Below are 20218 nucleotides of genomic sequence, written 5' to 3'. Positions count from 1 at the left end.
GATGGAATATTATTCAGCTTTAAGACAGGATAAACTTATGAAGCATGTAATAACATGGATGGACCTAGAGAACATTATGCTGAGTGAGTCTAGCCAAAAACTAAAGGACAAATACTGTATGGTCCCACTGATGTGAACAGACATTCGAGAATAAATTTGGAATATGTCATTGGTAACAGAGTCCAGCAGGAGGTAGAACCAGGGTAAGATAATGGGCAATTGGAGTTGAAGGGATACAGACAGTGTAACAGGACTAGATACAAAAACTCAAAAATGGACAGCACAATAATACCTAATTGTAAAGTAATCTTGTTAAAACATTGAATGAAGCTGCATCTGAGCTATAGGTTTTTGCTTTGTTTTGTTTTGATTTTACTATTATTACTTTTATTTTTGTCTGTATATTAACATTCTATATCTTTTTTGGTTATGTTGCTAGTTCTTCTAAACCGATGCAAATGTACTAAGAAATGATGATCATGCATCTATGTGATGATGTTAAGAATTACTGATTGCATATGTAGAATGGTATGATTTCTAAATGTTGGGTTAATTTCTTTTTTTCCGTTAATTAAAAAAAAAAAAAAGAGAAGGGGTAATTGGAGCTGAAGGGATACAGACTGTACAACGGGACTGGATATAAAAACTCAGAAATGGACAGCACAATACTACCCAATTGTAATGCAATTATGTTAAAACACTGAATGAAGCTGTATGTGAGGCATAGGTTTTTTTTTTCTTTCTATTATTGTTTTCATTCTTATTCTGTTGTCTTTTAATTTCTTTTTCTAAATCGATGCAAATGTACTAAGAAATGATGAATATGCAACTATGTGATGTTATTAAGAATTACTGATTGTACATGTAGAATGGAATGATTTCTAATTGTTTTGTTAATTCTTTTTTTAATTAATAAAAAAAACTTAAAAAAAAAGAAAACTGTAGACCAAACTCTCTAATGAACATAGATGCAAAAATCCTCAACAAAATTCTAGCAAATCGAATCCAGCAACACATTAAAAGAATTATACATCATGACCAAGTTGGATTCATCCCAGATATGCAAGGATGGTTTAATATAAGAAAATCAATTAATGTAATACACCATATCAACAAATCAAAGCAGAAAAATCACATGATCATCTCAATTGATGCAGAGAAGGCATTTGACAAAATTCAACATACTTTCCTGTTGAAAACACTTCAAAGGATAGGGACACAAGGGAACTTCCTTAAAATGGAAAAGGGAATATATGAAAAACCCACAGCTAATATCATCCTCAATGGGAAAATACTGAAAACCTTCCCCCAAAGATCAGAAACAAGACAAGGATATCCACTATCACCACTGTTATTCAACACTGTGTTGGAAGTTCTGGCCAGAGCAATTAGATAAGAAAAAGAAATACAAGGCATCAAAATTGGGAAGGAAGAAGTAAAATTATCACTGTTTGCAGATGATATGATACTATGCATTAAAACCCTGAAAAATCCACAGCAAAACTACTAGAGTTAATAAACAAGTACAGCAAAGTGGCAGGTTACAAGATCAACATTCAAAAATCTGTAGTGATTGTATACACTAGCAATGAACAATCTGAGGGGTAAATCAAGAAATGAATTCCATTTATAATTGCAACTAAAAGAATAAAATACTTAGGAAAAAATTTAACTAAAGAGACAAAAGGTGGGCAGGCCACGGTGGCTCAGCAGGCAAGAATGCTTGCCTGCCATGCCAGAGGACCTGGGTTCGATTCCTGGTGCCTGCCCATGTGAAAAAAAAAAGAGACAAAAGGTCTATAGAAAGAAAACTACAAGAAACTGTTAAAAGAAATCACAGAAGACCTAAATAGATGGAAGGGCATACCGTGTTCATGGATTGGAAGACTAAATATAGTTAAGATGTCAATCCTACCTAAATTGATTTACAGACTCAATGCAATATCAATCAAAATCCCAACAACTTACTTTTCAGAAATAGAAAAACCAATAAGCAAATTTATCTGGAAGGGCAGGGTGCCCCGAATTGCTAAAAGTATCTTGAGGAAAAAAAAACGAAGATGGAGATCTCATGCTGCCTGACTTTAAGGCATATTATGAAGCCACAGTGGTCAAAACAGCATGGTACTGGCATAAAGATACATACATTGAACAATGGAATTGAATAGAATGCTCAGATATAGACCCTCTCATCTATGGACATTTGATCCTTGATCAGGCAGTCAAGCCAACTGACCTGGGACAGAACAGTCTCTTCAATAAATGGTGCCTAGAGAACTGGATATCCATATGCAAAAGAATGGAAGAGCACCCGTATCTCACACCTTATACAAAACTTAACTAAAAATGGATCAAAGATCTAAACATTAGGCCTAAGACCATAAAACAGTTGGAGGAAAATGTAGGGAAATATCTTATAAATCTTATAATTGGAGGTGGTTTATAGACCTTACACCCAAAGCAAGAGCACTGAAGAAGGAAATAAATAAATGGGAACTCCTCAAAATTAAACACTTTTGTGCATCAAAGAACTTCATCAAGAAAGTAGAAAGACAGCCTACACAATGGGAGACAGTATTTGGAAATGACACATCAGATAAAGGTCTAGTATCCAGAATTTATAAAGAGATTGTTCAACTCAACAAGAAAAAGACAGCCAACCCAATTACAAAATGGGAAAAAGACTTGAACAGACACCTATCAGAAGAGGAAATACAAATGGCCAAAAGGCACATGAAGAGATGCTCAATGTCTCTGGCCATTAGAGAAATGCAAATCAAAACCACAATGAGATATCATCTCACACCCACCAGAATGGCCATTGTCAACAAAACAGAAAATGACAAGTGCTGTAGAGGATGTGGAGAAAGAGGCACACTTATCCACTGTTGGTGGGAATGTCAAATGGTGCCACTGCTATGGAAGGCAGTTTGGCAGTTCCTCAAAAAGCTGAATATAGAATTGCCATATGACCCAGCAATACCATTGCTACGTTTCTACTCAGAGGGCATAAGGGCAAAGACACAGACATTTGCACATCAATGTTTATAGTAGCACTATTTACAATTGCAAGGAGATGGAAACAGCCAAAATGTCCATCAACAGATGAGTGGCTAAACAAACTGTGGTATATACATACTATGGAATATTATGCAGCTTTAAGACAGAATAAACTTATGAAGTATGTAACAACATGGATGGACCTTGAGAACATTATGCTGAGTGAGACTAGCCAAAAACAAAACCACAAATGCTGTATGGTTTCACTGATATGAACTGACATTAGTGAATAAACTTGGAATATTTTGTTGGTAACAGAGACCATCAGGAGATAGAAATAGGGTAAAATATTGGGTAATTGGAGCTGAAGGGATACAGACTGTGCAAGAGGGCTGAATATAAAAACTCAGAAATGGACAGCACAATACTACCTAACTGTAATACGATTATGTTAAAACACTGAATGAAGCTGCATGTGAGAATGATAGAGGGAGATGGGCTAGGGGCATAAATGAAATCAGAAAGAAAGATAGATGTTAAAGATTGAGATGGTATAATCTAGGAATGCCTAGATTGTATAATAATAGTGACTAAATGCACAAATTTTAAAAATGTTTTTGCATGAGGAAGAACAAAGGAATGTCATTATTGCAGGGTGCTGAAAATAGATGGTAATTAATATTTTAAAATGTCACCTTATGTGTGAGACTAAAGCAAAAAATGTTTATTTGTTACAAAATTTATATTTTGACTAGTGCATTTCCTAATATAACTTACATAGATAGTTTGATTGAACACCATAAGTACTTGGAATCTCAGGTAGGACATGAGATTTTGTTGGTTTGTCCAGAGCGATGCCCCGATGAATCCCAGAGTGATTTGATCAGTGAGTGGAAAAGTATTTGCAAAGCCCCCTTCGGGGAATGGTGAAATGGGAGAAATGCAACTTCCCCAAGTTGAATTCTTGATATTCTCACAAGCAGTGTGGACAAGCAAAGCTATAGGCTGAGCCCCCAGTCTTGGGGTTTGTTTATATGAAACTTAACCCCACAAAGGATAAGTCAAGTCTACTTAAAATTTAGGCCTAACAGTCATCCCCAAGAGAGCCTCTTTTGTTGCTCAGATGTGGTCTTTCTCTCTCCAGCCAACAGAACAAGCAATCTCACCACCCTCCCTCTGTCTACCTGGGACCTGACTCCCAGGGGTTGGACCTTCCTGTCGATGTGGGACAGAAATCCTAGAATGAGCTGAGACTCAGCATCAAGGGATTGAAAAAAACCCTGGAATGAACTGAGACTTAGCATCAAGGGATTGAGAAAACCTTTTTTACCAAAAGGGGGAAGAGTGAAATGAGACAAAGTGTCAATGTCTGAGAGATTCCAAACAGAGTTGAGAGGTTATCCTGGAGGTTATTCTTATGCATTAAGTAGATATCAGCTTGTTATTCAAGATGTAATGCAGAGGCTGGAGGAACTGCCTGAAAATGTAGAGCTGTGTTCCAGTAGCCATGTTTCTTGAGGATGATTGTATAATGATACAGCTTTCACAATGTGACTGTGTGATTGTGGAAACCTTGTGTCTGATGCTCCTTTTATCTACCTTGTCAACAAATGACTGGAACATATAGAATTAAAATAAATACTAGGGGGAACAAATGCTAAAATAAATTTAGTTTGAAATGCTAGTGATCAATGAAAGTGAGGAATAAGGGGTATGGTAGGTATAATCTTTTTTTCTTTCCTGTGTTCATTTTATTTCTTTTCCTATTGTCTTTTTATTTCTTTTTCTGAATTAATACAAATTTTCTAAGAAATGATGAATATGCAACTAAGTGATGATGTTGTGAATTACTGATTATATATATTGATGTTTTATTTGGTTTGTTAATTTTTTAATTAATAAATATATCTAAAAAATGAAAACAAAAAAATAAGGAATAGGGGGAACAAATGTAAAATAAATTTAGTTTGAAATACTAGTGATAATTGAAAGTGAAGGGTGAGGGGTATGGTATGTATAATCTTTTTTTCTGTCTTTTTTTTCTCCATTATCATTTTATTTCTTTTTTTGTTGTCTTTTTATTTCTTTTTCTGAATTGATGCAAATGTTCTAAGAAATGATGAATATGCAACTATGTGAGGATACTGAGAATTACTGAATATATATGTAGAATGGAATTATATGTTAATGTTTTTGTTTGTTCTTTTTTCAATTAATAAATAAATTTAAAAAAGAGATTCATTAAGTTACAAGCTACAGTTTTAAGCCTGTGAATATGTTCAAATTAAGACACCAAAAAGGAGCATATCTTCTCAGAAGGAACACCAATTTTCTCTGTCCTGGGTTTCCTTTTCATATGGGAAAGCACATGGTGACATCTGTTGTCATTCCCATCCAACTTCTGGTTTCAAACAACTCTCAGCTTCTGGCCTCTTCTAGAGCTACTGGCATCTTCTGCATCTCTAAATGTCTGTGTCTGTGTCAACTCTCCAAACATCTTAATTCTCTTTGTGTGGACTCTTGTAAGGACTATAATAAACTAATTAAGACCTGCCTTGAATGGACATCATATCTCAATCTAATCAAAAGATCACAACTACAATTGTGTGTGTCACATCACCATGGAAACAACCTAATCAAAAGATCCCTCCCTAATAATAAATCTGTCCCCACAGTATTGGGTTAGGACTAAAAACCATGGCAGTTTTGGGATACATAACAGTTTCAAACCAGCAAAAGACATAATAGGGCAATATATTTGTTCGAATTTATGTTTGACTTGCTAACACAGATAACTTGCTTTGAGATTTCCTAGTGCCTGGTAAGCTAAGGTAAGGTCACACTGGCTTATGGTAAAGGGGACATTGATGTGGGAGTGTGACATCACATGGCATACATCTTGTCTTTTTGGTTCTGGCATTTATGAGTTGAAAGCCTTTTTTTTCTCTCTGGCATTGGTAGGGTAGGCCAGAGATTTATACCATTGTAATTTGTAAAACAAATTTTCCTACGTCATATCCATGCAGATAATAATGGACTTGAGTAAAACTATATTTCATTGTACTTATAAATGGATAAGTGAATTAATCTCCAGGCACTTTTTTGTTTCATAAGGATGGTCCAATTTACATTTGCATTTTCTCATGGTCTTTCTTCTGGGATAAATAAAACATCTTTTTGTTGGTCCTCATATTACCACATTTTGATGCACCCACTATTTTAATCTTTACCTTAATGCCATCCTTTAACTCCTCTAATAGTTTACATATTTCCAAATCATTTAGCTAACTGTACCCACTGCTCTAATATTCCTGTCCTTTGTACATTTCCTTCTTTGAGCTAATATCAATTCCCTGAATTCCAGAATTCTCCAACATCTGTCCATTCTTCCTTGTTCTTGTTCTCTAACTTCTTGGACATTACATCTTTGAGTTCCTGAAACCAATTCTTCATGACAGACAATCTTTCTTTTCTTCCCTGAACTTTTCTCACAGAAGGCCTGAGCTCTGTGTGGTCATGCATCTTCCCTCAGTGTCAGGGATTCACAATCTTCTTAGCCCATGGCTTAGCCTTCCCTGCCAAAATAGCCCCCTACCCCATAAAAAAGAAGGGAAAATATTCAGAACAAACCCGAAATTCAACAGCCACTGACTCAGCATTTTCCCTCCCTGCTTCTGGTTCTTAGGACCTCTATTTTCATTTAAGCAACATGCATTTTTATCCTTTTCCCTTTTCTCAAGAGCCTATGTTGATAGATTCAGTGGGCTGAGGTTATTTAATTGTCCCTGTGGGCTCAGCCTCCTCTTTGGGTAAAGAGCTTATGCATCTGCCCACATATCTGTATTTATAATGGAGTGTGCTTAAATGGAAGAATTTCAGAGAGAAATATTAAAGCAGAGACAGTTTCTAGTAACTGCAGGAGAACCACAAGTCTCTAAGAAATATGTCAGAAATAATGCTGGCCCTTGGCCTGCAACCCATGCATATGAACTCTAATCAATATCTGTGTATGTTAAGAAGGTGTATTTATATAATAATTTTATGTTTAAAATTGATTTATTGCAAGATATTCTGTTTCATAACTTAGCCTACTCAAGGGCAAGAATGGATTCTGTTCATGGTTTTAATCTCACATTCCCTTCATCTTGGGTCTATATAGAGTAAAAACTCATTATAGCTTCTGGAATAAATTAATAAATACAATACTTCATTTGAGATTAACAATCACTTTCTGAAAAGGTTGGTGTAAACCCTATCTGTATTGTAAACATGAGAAGCTTGAGGCTCAACCAAATGTGCTAGCAAAAACATATCTGTTATTATAGTACCAGATCTGTTCACTGACACTTGTGTCTATTCCATCATTCAATAGACCATTTTAGAAGCCAGGCATCATTTGAATAGCTCAAGACACAGAGCTAAATAAATGGAAAAACCTAGAGCTCATAGTCCAGCTATAGGGAAGAATTGGCATATGGACAAAATCATAAAAAAGGGGGCACAGGGCAGGACATCATAGCTAAGCAGACAGAGTTCCCACCTGCCATGCTGGAGACCTGGGTTTGATTCTCAGGGCCTGCCCATAAAAAAAATAGGACAAATTTTTACTAGAAACACAAACAAGTACATCAGGAACTGCCAGAGGGGACAGTGCATGTGAATATGGGGAAGGAAGGATCTGAGAAAGTTCACAGTGGAAATGTTATTTGAAAATAGTGTACATACAAGGCCTGGAATTACCAGCCCTGCCTCTGCAGTTTTAATGGAACCCAGACAGAATAAACATCTGTGCAAAGCTCAGGAGCAGACAAAAGGTGATACGTTTTGGAACTTCCAGTATTTTGATGAGGCTATAGCTTAGCTGGTGAATGAAATACACTAGATTATAAACTATAATTTTTTAATACCTATTTTTATAGATATAAAAATATCTATAAAAATAGATATTTTTCATAAGCAATGGGTACCAGTGATAATTTTCAACAATTATTATCATGGGATATAATATTCAGGTCCTATTCTGTTTTCAAATGATCATTGGCATTGAAGTCCCATATATTATTGTGAATTAGAGGCTTTGTCTATCATTGCAGACTTTCTATGTAACTGGCAGGAAATGGGACTGCAGAGTTGTGGGCTTTTCTGTCAATCTTTACAGCCAGCCAAAATAAAACTTCATATGATTCCATATGATAAGTATAAAAACAGACTCACTAGGCTTCTCAGGCTACTCCTCCAAATAAGGCCTCAAAAGTTTCTGTGATGACTTTTCAGAGATATCTGAACCCTCTATTCTATCTCTAGTCTATTTAAAGTGCATAGGATTTATCCAGGTATATACAGTTTCAAAGAACCACAACTAATGGTCTACTATGGGATTCAGTGTTTGATATTGTGTTATTATTTATATCAGTTTTTTTTTTCTGAAATTAGTCTTGCATGTGGTAGATTAGTATGCCATAGAATAATTTAATTAAGGCAGTCCCAGGGCTTGTTTTCTTTTCTTTTTTTTTTTCATTAACGGAAAGAAAAAAAAAGAAATTAACACAACATTTAGAAATCATACCATTCTACATATGCACTCAGTAATTCTTAACATCATCACATAGATGCATGATCATTGTTTCTTAGTACATTTGCATCGGTTTAGAGGAACTAGCAACACAACAGAAAAAGATATAAAATGTTAATATAAAGAAAAGAAATAAAAGTAGTAATAATAGTAAAAAACAACAACAACAAACAAACCAACAAGCAAACAAAAACAAAAAAACCCTATAACTCAGATGCAGCTTCATTCAGTATTTTAACATGATTACTTTACAATTAGGTATTATTGTGCTGTCCATTTTTGAGTTTTTGTATCTAGTCCTGTTGCACAGTCTGTATCCCTTCAGCTTCAATTACCCATTGTCTTACCCTGTTTCTAACTTCTGCTGAACTCTGTTACCAATGACATATTTCAAGTTTATTCTCGAATGTCCGTTCACATCAGTGGGACCATACAGTATTTGTCCTTTAGTTTTTGGCTAGACTCACTCAGCATAATGTTCTCTAGGTCCATCCATGTTATTACATGCTTCATAAGTTTATCCTGTCTTAAAGCTGAATAATATTCCATCGTATGTATATACCAGTTTGTTTAGCCACTCTTCTGTTGATGGAGATTTCGGCTGTTTCCATCTCTTTGCAATTGTAAATAACGCTGCTATAAACATTGGTGTGCAAATGTCCGTTTGTGTCTTTGCCCTTAAGTCCTTTGAGTAGATACCTAGCAATGGTATTGCTGGGTCATATGGCAATTCTATATTCAGCTTTTTGAGGAACCGCCAAACTGCCTTCCACAGTGGTTGCACCCTTTGACATTCCCACCAACAGTGGATTAGTGTGCCTCTTTCTCTGCATCCTCTCCAGCACTTGTCATTTTCTGTTTTGTTGATAATGGCCATTCTGGTGGGTGTGAGATGATATCTCATTGTGGTTTTGATTTGCATTTCTCTAATGGCCAGAGACATTGAGCATCTCTTCATGTGCCTCTTGGCCATCCGTATTTCTTCTTCTGGTAGGTGTCTGTTTAAGTCTTTTTCCCATTTTGTAATTGGGTTGGCTGTCTTTTTGTTGTTGAGTTGAACAATCTCTTTATAAATTCTGGATACTAGACCTTTATCTGATATGTCGTTTCCAAATATTGTCTCCCATTGTGTAGGCTGTCTTTCTACTTTCTTGATGAAGTTCTTTGATGCACAAAAGTGTTTAATTTTGAGGAGCTCCCATTTATTTATTTCCTTCTTCAGTGTTCTTGCTTTAGGTTTAAGGTCCATAAAACCGCCTCCAGTTGTAAGATCCATAAGATATCTCCCAACATTTTCCTCTAACTGTTTTATGGTCTTAGACCTAATGTTTAGATCTTTGATCCATTTTGAGTTAACTTTTGTATAGGGTGTGAGAGATGGGTCTTCTTTCATTCTTTTGCATATGGATATCCAGTTCTCTAGGCACCATTTATTGAAGAGACTGTTCTGTCCCAGGTGAGTTGGCTTGACTGCCTTATCAAAGATCAAATGTCCATAGATGAGAGGGTCTATATCTGAGCACTCTATTCGATTCCATTGGTCGATATATCTATCTTTATGCCAATACCATGCTGTTTTGACCACTGTGGCTTCATAATATGCCTTAAAGTCAGGCAGCACGAGACCTCCAGCTTCGTTTTTTCCCCTCAAGATGTTTTTAGCAATTCGGGGCACCCTGCCCTTCCAGATAAATTTGCTTATTGGTTTTTCTATTTCTGAAAAATAAGTTGTTGGGATTTTGATTGGTATTGCATTGAATCTGTAAATCAATTTAGGTAGGATTGACATCTTGACTATATTTAGTCTTCCAATCCATGAACACGGTATGCCCTTCCATCTATTTAGGTCTTCTGTGATTTCTTTTAACAGTTTCTTGTAGTTTTCTTTATATAGGTTTTTTGTCTCTTTGGTTAAATTTATTCCTAGGTATTTTATTCTTTTAGTTGCGATTGTAAATGGGATTCGTTTCTTGATTTCCGCCTCAGCTTGTTCATTACTAGTGTATAGAAAAGCTACAGATTTTTGAATGTTGATCTTGTAGCCTGCTACTTTTCTGTACTCATTTATTAGCTCTAGTAATTTTGTTGTGGATTTTTCTGGGTTTTCTACATATAGTATCATATCGTCTGCAAACAGTGATAGTTTTACTTCTTCCTTTCCAATTTTGATGCCTTGTATTTCTTTTTCTTGCCTAATTGCTCTGGCTAGAACTTCCAACACAATGTTGAATAATAGTGGTGATAGTGGACATCCTTGTCTTGTTCCTGATCTTAGGGGGAAAGTTTTCAATTTTTCCCCATTGAGGATGATATTAGCTGTGGGTTTTTCATATATTCCCTCTATCATTTTAAGGAAGTTCCCTTGTATTCCTATCTTTTGAAGTGTTTTCAGCAGGAAAGGATGTTGAATCTTGTCAAATGCCTTCTCTGCATCAATTGAGATGATCATGTGATTTTTCTGCTTTGATTTGTTGATATGGTGTATTACATTAATTGATTTTCTTATGTTGAACCATCCTTGCATACCTGGGATGAATCCTACTTGGTCATGATGTATAATTCTTTTAATGTGTTGTTGGATACGATTTGCTAGAATTTTATTGAGAATTTTTGCATCTGTATTCATTAGAGAGATTGGTCTGTAGTTTTCTTTTTTTGTAATATCTTTGCCTGGTTTTGGTATGAGGGTGATGTTGGCTTCATAGAACGAATTAGGTAGTTTTCCCTCCACTTCAATTATGTTGAACAGTTTGAGGAGAGTAGGTACTAATTCTTTCTGGAATGTTTGATAGAATTCACATGTGAAGCCGTCTGGTCCTGGACTTTTCTTTTTAGGGAGCTTTTGAATAGCTAATTCAATCTCTTTACTTGTGATTGGTTTGTTGAGGTCGTCTATTTCTTCTTGAGTCAAAGTTGGTTGTTCATGTCTTTCCAGGAACCTGTCCATTTCTTCTAAATTGTTGTATTTATTAGCGTAAAGTTGTTCATAGTATCCTGTTATTACCTCCTTTATTTCTGTGAGGTCAGTAGTTATGTCTCCTCTTTCATTTCTAATCTTATTTATTTGCATCCTCTCTCTTCTTCTTTTTGTCAATCTTGCTAAGGGCCCATCAATCTTGTTGATTTTCTCATAGAACCAACTTCTGGTCTTATTGATTTTCTATATTGTTTTCATGTTTTCAATTTCATTTATTTCTGCTCTAATCTTTGTTATTTCTTTCCTTTTGCTTGCTTTGGGATTAGTTTGCTGTTCTTTCTCCAGTTCTTCCAAGTGGACAGTTAATTCCTGCATTTTTGCCTTTTCTTCTTTTCTGATAAAGGCATTTAGGGCAATAAATTTCCCTCTTAGCACTGCCTTTGCTGCGTCCCATAAGTTTTGATATGTTGTGTTTTCATTTTCATTTGCCTCTAGGTATTTACTAATTTCTCTTGCAATTTCTTCTTTGACCCACTTGTTGTTTAAGAGTGTGTTGTTGAGCCTCCATGTATTTATGAATTTTCTGGCACTCCGCCTATTATTGATTTCCAACTTCATTCCTTTATGATCCAAGAAAGTGTTGTGTATGATTTCAATCTTTTTAAATTTGTTAAGACTTGCTTTGTGACCCAGCATATGGTCTATCTTTGAGAATGATCCATGAGCACTTGAGAAAAAGGTGTATCCTGCTGTTGTGGGATTTAATGTCCTATAAATATCTGTTAAGTCTAGCTCCTTTATAGTAATATTCAGATTCTCTATTTCTTTATTGATCCTCTGTCTAGATGTTCTGTCCATTGATGAGAGTGGGGAATTGAAGTCTCCAACTATTATGGTATATGTGTCTATTTCCCTCTTCAGTGTTTGCAGTGTATTCCTCACGTATTTTGGGGCATTCTGGTTCGGTGCGTAAATATTTATGATTGTTATGTCTTCTTGCTTAATTGTTCCTTTTAATAGTATATAGTGTCCTTCTTTGTCTCTTTTAACTGTTTTACATTTGAAGTCTAACTTGTTGGATATTAGTATAGCCACTCCTGCTCTTTTCTGGTTGTTATTTGCATGAAATATCTTTTCCCAACCTTTCACTTTCAATCTATATTTATCTTTGGGTCTAAGATGTGTTTCCTGTAGACAGCATATAGAAGGATCCTGTTTTTTAATCCATTCTGCCAGTCTATGTCTTTTGATTGGGGAATTCAGTCCATTGACATTTAGAGTTATTACTGTTTGGATAATATTTTCCTCTACCATTTTGCCTTTTGTATTATACATATCATATCTGACTTTCCTTCTTTCTACACTCTTCTCCATACCTCTCTCTTCTGTCTTTTCGGTTCTGACTCTAGTGCTTCCTTTAGTATTTCTTGCAGAGCTGGTCTCTTGGTCACAAATTCTCTTAGTGACTTTTTGTCTGAGAATGTTTTAATTTCTCCCTCATTTTTGAAGGACAATTTTGCTGGATATAGGAGTCTTGGGTGGCAGTTTTTCTCTTTTAGTAATTTAAATATATCATCCCACTGTCTTCTAGCTTCCATGGTTTCTGCTGAGAAATCTACACATAGTCTTATTGGGTTTCCCTTGTATGTGATGGATTGTTTTTCTCTCGCTGCTTTCAAGATCCTCTCTTTCTCTTTGACCTCTGACATTCTAACTAGTAAGTGTCTTGGGGAACGCCTATTTGTGTCTAATCTCTTTGGGGTGCGCTGCACTTCTTGGATCTGTAATTTTAGGTCTTTCATAAGAGTTGGGAAATTTTCAGTGATAATTTCTTCCATTAGTTTTTCTCCTCCTTTTCCCTTCTCTTCTCCTTCTGGGATACCCACTACACGTATATTTGTACGGTTCACATTGTCCTTGAGTTCCCTGATACCTTGTTCAAATTTTTCCATTCTTTTCCGGATAGTTTCTGTTTCTTTTTGGAATTCAGATGTTTCACCCTCCAAATCACTAATTCTATCTTCTGTTTCTTTAAATCTGTCGTTGTAGGTATCCATTGTTTTTTCCATCTTTTCTACTTTATCTTTCACTTCCATAAGTTCTGTGATTTGTTTTTTCAGTTTTTCTATTTCTTCTTTATGTTCAGCCCATGTCTTCTTCATGTCCTCCCTCAATTTATCGATTTCGTTTTTGAAGAGGTTTTCCATTTCTGTTCGTATATTCAGCATTAGTTGTTTCAGCTCCTGTATCTCATTTGAACTATTGGTTTCTTCATTTGACTGGGCCGTATGTTCAATTTTCTGAGCGTGATCCGTTATCTTCTGCTGGCGTCTGGGCATTTAGTCAGATTTCCCTGGGTGTTCGACCCCACAGGTTGAAAGATTTTTCTGTGCAATCTCTGGGTTCTGTTTTTCTTATCCTGCCCAGTAGGTGGCGCTCGTGGCACACGTTTGTCTACGGGTTCCACCAGTGAAAGTTGCTGTGGGTCCTTTAACTCTGGAAAATTCTCGCCGTAGGGGAGGTTCGGCAGCCGAAGCGTCTTGGAAGAATGCCAGCCGGCCTGGGGTTCCGAATGCGGGGAGGGTCGCCGGCCGCCGCAGCACGGGAGAGCGTCCGGCCGAATTAGCTAGTCGGCCCGGGGCACCAAGCGTGGCGGGAGGGCGCCAGCTGTCGCAGCCCGGGAGAGTGCACTATTCCCAGCCGACGGGGGAGTCACGTGTTTGGAAGGGATCCCCCGGTCACTGTTCTCCGCAGTCTGGGAATTTCCGACCCAACTATCTCAGTTGTTCCGGGGGGCCTCGTGTGGTGGGGGCACCAGCCGCTGCGGCCTAAGGGGACCGCCTGTCCAATTCTACCAGCTGGCCTGGGAAGGTGGAAGGGAGGGACTCCGGTCGCTTTCCGTCCCACCCAGGAAAGCCCGTGCCCCTTGGTGATCTCACCGGAGCTGGTTCTCCCAGATAGTCAGCCGTTCCAGGATGGGGTACGCCGTCCCTTTGCTCTCCCTCGTGGCTCCGGGAGCTGCTCTGTATTATCTCCACTCCCCCAGTAGCTGTTCTGGAGGAGGAAAGGTGAGGGCGGCAAGGCTGTAGAGGCTGGTGGTGGAGGAGCCGGTGAAGGCGGGGGAAGAGGGCACTGTGGTGGTTCGAGAGCGGCCGGAGCAGGAGGGGGAGGAGAGGGGAGAAGGAGGGCGGGCGGGTCGGCTGCTGCGGGGCGTGGGCGCCGCGCGGCGGGCCGGCGGAGAAAGAGAGGGGAGAAGGAGGGCGGGCGGGTCGGCTGCTGCGGGGCGTGGGCGCCGCGCGGCGGGCCGGCGGAGAAAGAGAGGGGAGAAGGCTATATCAGTTTTTTTAAAAAAATAATGTATTTGCTCTTAGTTGTTACATAATATACCCATACTAAAAATATCCATGAGTTCAAGAGATTTTTAAAAACACAAGAATATTTACATGAAGAAAAAATTAATGACATAATGCAGGTTTTTTCTTCTTTCTATATGATTTAAAGTAAGACAAAGGGGATATTTATTGTATTTATTGGTGGTAGAGTTGGGTGGGGAGCAAATCAGGAAGGAATCTTTCTTTTTTAAAAAAAGTGGACAAATTTTTGAAGTTTACAGGTAAAGAAGGAGATAGAGCCACAGTTGGAGTTTTCAAAAGATAATAAATTGCTCTGAAACCATTATTCATTGATAAATTTATTGGGGAAAGATATTACTACAAAAGGGAATGATGAAAAAAAGGGAATGGTGTGGAATCAGTGACCCTCAGTTCCCCCTAAGACCTCCAAGATGCTATATCCTGAAAGTTCTCCTCACTCACACTCCCAGGAAGTCTTTTCTAACCAACTGCATTTCTTGAATCCTACTGCATCATTTTTGTGATATGAGTTCTCTTCAATGCAAGTGTTAGGTCTCTTGATCATTTGTCTCTTGTTAGCTTCTGAAGTAACTAGCAAACTCATAAATCTTGCATCACACAAATAACTAGCATTTCCTCATTTCCTTTGGTGGTCTTTGAACTTGATTCCACTAATATGGCACTTACATTTCCTATGAATGGGTTTAAAGAAGTGCGTGATTGTGAAAGACAATAAGTTTGAGGCTAAAAGAAGCCTAAATTCAAACACCACTACTCTGATGTAGTACTTCTGTGTCCCTGGTGAGTTACATAAACTTTTCTGTGTATGTTCTCATGGGAGAAATGGGTCATTTCATTGGGCTTATGTGTGATATTAAAGTGTCTGACACCTAATATATACTCAATGAATGTTAGTCCAAATCCCTTGCTCCCCTCTCATATAATACACCAGGGAGAAAGTAATGAAAAGACAAACCTTTGGGGATATGTTGTGTTCAATTGTCTATGTAGATTAATTATCTGAAGTTTCCTTATCTCAATTGTGTGATCACATGGAAATCTTTAGAAGTAAAGGTTTTCAACCTAATTATATGCCAGCAGGCTTATTAAGATAACAAATTATCTGCTAATTTCAAGATGTGACTGTCTTTAAAAGAGTAATCATGAGTACAAAACTACTTTATCTGCAGCCTTCCTGAAGCATGCTGCCTTCTCTGAGGGCTGTGCTTCAAGAGACTCCTACATAAGATAGCATGCATCCATTTGAGAATCTAATGAGACCTTTCAATTCTGCCAAGAGAAAAGCTTGAAAGGAAGTGGAAATTCTTAATCTGATTTAGAGAAAACAGAGAGAAGATAAATATATATGATTTTTACAAAGAGGAATTCAAATCTCTCTGTATGATGTTTGAAGTAGAAATACTTTAATAGATGGAGACCTTTGGAAAATATGTTTTATTTCAATAAAAAGGAAAACATTCTAAACTCATTACTGAAGTATTCAAACAGAATACTCTTAAATTGGAATGACATGTAGTAATATTTTGATTAGCTTTCAAATTACCTCTAAATAACTGGAATTTTCACATAATGTAATATATGACTATGAGAAATAATTGCATAATTTAAAATTTCCTATAAACTTATAAGGAATTAAACATAAATGTAAAGAAAACAAAAATTTCTAGTAAATATAAAAGCTTTTTTTTTCTTTTACATGGGCAGGCACCAGGTCTCCAGCATGACAGGTGAGAACTCTGCCAGTGAGCCACTGTAGCCTACCCTAAAATAGTTTTAAAATAGAAATTCTGAATGAAAATTTGTGTAGTGGAAAGAGTGATTAGATTTGTGGTTACAGTGTGGTACACATAAATGGCTGGTTATTTTTAACTAGCAATATGTGATTATTGACATCTAAGAAAATATGATCAAAAATGATTTTAGGTTCAGAATAAGAAACCAGTGACTGGATTCTCATTCCTTTATGAAGTAAAATATATAGCAAATGGCCGTAGCTGAACATCCCTCAACATGTATCATGCAATGTATTACCAGGTGATGTGATACTCTTGAAAATTAAAGGGCTATTAGAAAGAAAACTAGAATTATATATAGATTTTGGAATGAGGGAAAGATCACCTAGTCTTTTTCATTTTGAAGGACACAGAATAAGGCCTTCAGAAATTAAGTTCTTATATATACCATGGATGCATGATTGCTTATGTTATGAATATAACCTGTAATGTATATTACAATTTGAAACCTATAATGTATACTATCAATTATAATTTATATGATTTAATGGTGCATATTTTTAATCATCACCATGAACATCATTCTTACAGGGTATATTTATCCATCTGTCTTCTAATATCCTCTTGCCATAGAAAAGAGATTCACCCTCCTCTCATGACATGGTTGAAAATTGGAAGGGAGCATCCTAACATCCTCCCATAGTTATCCACTATGGAATAAAGTGAACTCCAAAGTTCACCTTATTCTGGCTGCCCTGCTGACTTGTGAAGCATGACATGCTCTGGGTTATGGCTATGTATATTGCCTATGCTCCACATTCTCTCTGGTTTGTTCTCTTGCATGTGTAGGCTGGAATCTCCCTTGGAGACTTGGACACCCTCTAACCTCCTTCTATCGAGCTGTGGCTGATGTATACAAAATTGTTATTTCTCCTCTGCAGCTGGCAGAAAAAGTGACACCATAATCTGCTTTGCAAGAGATATCATTCTTTTCTCTATTTTTCAGTAAGGAGGAAGGAGTTACAAGATACAGATTTGTGATCACAGCTGAAAAGCCCATTCCTAATACCAGGCTATTTACTACGTAGTCTTTAAATGGTGTTATAAATATTTTTTTTCAAAATTTGATGATGCAACAAAATATTTGAGAGAAATTACCTCAAGGTAGCTGTGTACAGATTATGTACAGAAATAATTGAATTGTACTCCATATGCCTGTAGTTTCTTTCCTTCCCCAAGTTTCCTAAAAAACATACACAGGAATCATATTATTTAAAAATATATATTAGTTAAATCAAGCATCAGTAGCAATAAATGATAACAGCCTACCCCATGAGACTATAGGCTTTGTGTGATTCACTGATGTAATCCAATCAACATGTGGGTGTGATTGATATATCCCAATCAAAGTTTGCATGATTCATTGGTGTATCTGAAGGCATCTTAGAGCACCTGGTACAAAGTTGAATAAATGAATGATTAAAAACAAACATTAAGTGAAAATTTTCTTTTATTTTTATTCATTTATTTATTCAATTCTTTAATATCTTCAAAAGACATAATTTTAATTTAACTAGAAATATTAATAAACTCTTCTTAATTATAGAGAATTTCAATACATGTGGACTTTTTCTCCAATACTGCTTTATTACAGATGAGTTGTGAACCTTTTTTGGTTAATATTCCAAAACTTACACTAAGACTGTTTTCTCACTCTAATTCAGATGTTGTCTTTTCTTTGGTAAATTGACAGTCACACTTAGAATTAACTTGGAAAAAGATTGGTAATTGGTAATTGCAGAATTACATCCATCCTCTGAGTGTTTTATCAACAACTCAGCCTCAGTGTGCAAAGTTGAATCTCATAAGACTGTTTTCCTTGTTTAGTAACATGAATGGCAAATTACAGAAGAATATCTGAGAGCTGAATTCTCAGAAGGGTAACGTCCCCAAGAAACATGGGATGATTGAGAGATGACTGTTTAACCTACTATCTCACATCAGTAGAAGATGTCAAATTTCATATCATCCAAAGAATGAACCATCTTATTTGGCTCAGAGGAGGGCAATGCAGACTCTGCACAGCCTGCTCTAGCCTTAAGGCTCTGGGAAATCATTGTCTACCACCTGTGCTGACTGACCCAAAGAGAACAGGTAGGTGAGAAAAATGCAGATAGGTGAGTATTTTTGAAGCAGGAAGTCAATGTGTGTGTGTATGTGTCCCTGTCAAATGTCATATAAGTCCCATCCATTTGGTGGTTACAGTGGGTGGTTGTTGAATCTTAAAATGAAACTGACCTCAAGAAATTGTTCTTCATTATCAAGGCAAGTTTAGTTTTTGTAGATGTCCCCTCTATTTTGGCACAAGGTAAATTATCTTGTCAAAATTGATAACCACAATAACTTGTAAGTAAATAAGAAACAGATCTTCAGAAACCAAAGTTTATTAAGTTATCACTGGTCAAAATTATATTTAATAAGAATAACATACTTTACTATGTTTATTTTCACATAATTTCAAAGAAAGTGGTAATATTAGATATGAAATTATACCAGCTGCAAGGTAGTGGTAACTGAAGTAAATAGCATTTTGGAAGTGTTTCAGCTCATTGCAATTAAAATAACTCTACCTCTTGGACCTAATTAGTATTTAAGTAACCAGTATTTCAAATTGGTGATTTCCTCATCACTGAAAGTATTTCAGCAAAGAAAGCAAAAACTTTCAGTTAACTTGTTCCTTTGAATATGTTTTGTTGGAGGGACTTTGGATGACAAGGGAATTCAGTGCAATGTCCTTGGACCTTGCTATATTGTAATACAATGCATTTTTACTTTCATTGTTGTCTCTGAAAAGAGATCCTCATTTTCCCCCATATTAAATTAGTTTGTATGATCCACTGTCTGTTTAAAAATTTAGTACCACAGTACTATTCTTACAAGACTGAACGCCAAGGTCATAAAAAACCATTTTCCTTGATGGCCTTGTTATTTTACGGAGAATTTTGAACCTTGCTGTGAGCCAAGAAATCCACCATCATACTTCCTTCTTTCTGAAAAATCAATCTATGTGCATTAAATAATAGTGTCCCAACACCTCTTGGGTATTCATTCCAATGGTTTCAAGGCAGAATCCAGCACTTTCAGAATATTCTGCCTTCAAAGACACATAAAACCAGTAAGGTAAATTCTAGGAAGAGTATTCAGGTAAGATGATATTTGAGCAAAGATTGGTAGGACATGAGAATTGTGCCACCTGGAAATTTTTAGAAGATTGTAGATAATTGGAAGTGTTAGGTGGAAAGATGGGAAAGTTTGTATAGTATGAAAAATAGTAAGGGAGCTGCAGGACCAGGAGCTGTCTGGGCAAGGAGGAACAAAAGGTGAAAAGTTTGGAAAGGTAATTAGATGAGAGGACAAGTAGGGTCTTATAAACTGTCAAGGCTTTGGCTTTCTCTGGGTAAGCAAGGAGTTGCTAAGTGATTCAAGCAGAGGGATAGTGCTCTGTTTTATGTTTCAAAAGTTTTGCTGTTGTTAAAAAAAGTTTTTCTGTTGTTGCTTTATTGATTATTTAGTAAAGAATAGCAGGTGGAAGCCAGAAAGGAGACATTGCAATGATCCAGAT

The 20218-nt window shown here is 36.6% G+C and overlaps 1 long non-coding RNA gene across 11 annotated transcripts in view; it reads right to left on the bottom strand.

The window, feature by feature from the left end:
* Positions 1-20218, bottom strand: part of LOC143646797 (uncharacterized) — a 120456-nt gene that overhangs the window by 6615 nt on the left and 93623 nt on the right. For 10 of the 11 annotated variants that reach the window (XR_013157630.1, XR_013157629.1, XR_013157625.1 and 7 more), the window contains 2 exons: positions 17926-18048; positions 17591-17839 (listed from right to left, as the gene is read on the bottom strand). This is a non-coding gene — a long non-coding RNA (uncharacterized LOC143646797). Of the gene's footprint in view, positions 1-17590; positions 17840-17925; positions 18049-20218 lie in introns of those variants that run through there. The other variant, XR_013157624.1, reaches the window with a different exon arrangement.

The sequence above is a fragment of the Tamandua tetradactyla genome, chromosome 9 (genome assembly GCF_023851605.1).
Source record: "Tamandua tetradactyla isolate mTamTet1 chromosome 9, mTamTet1.pri, whole genome shotgun sequence".
Lineage (NCBI taxonomy): Eukaryota > Metazoa > Chordata > Mammalia > Pilosa > Myrmecophagidae > Tamandua > Tamandua tetradactyla.
This window is presented reverse-complemented; position numbering and strand designations above follow the sequence as displayed.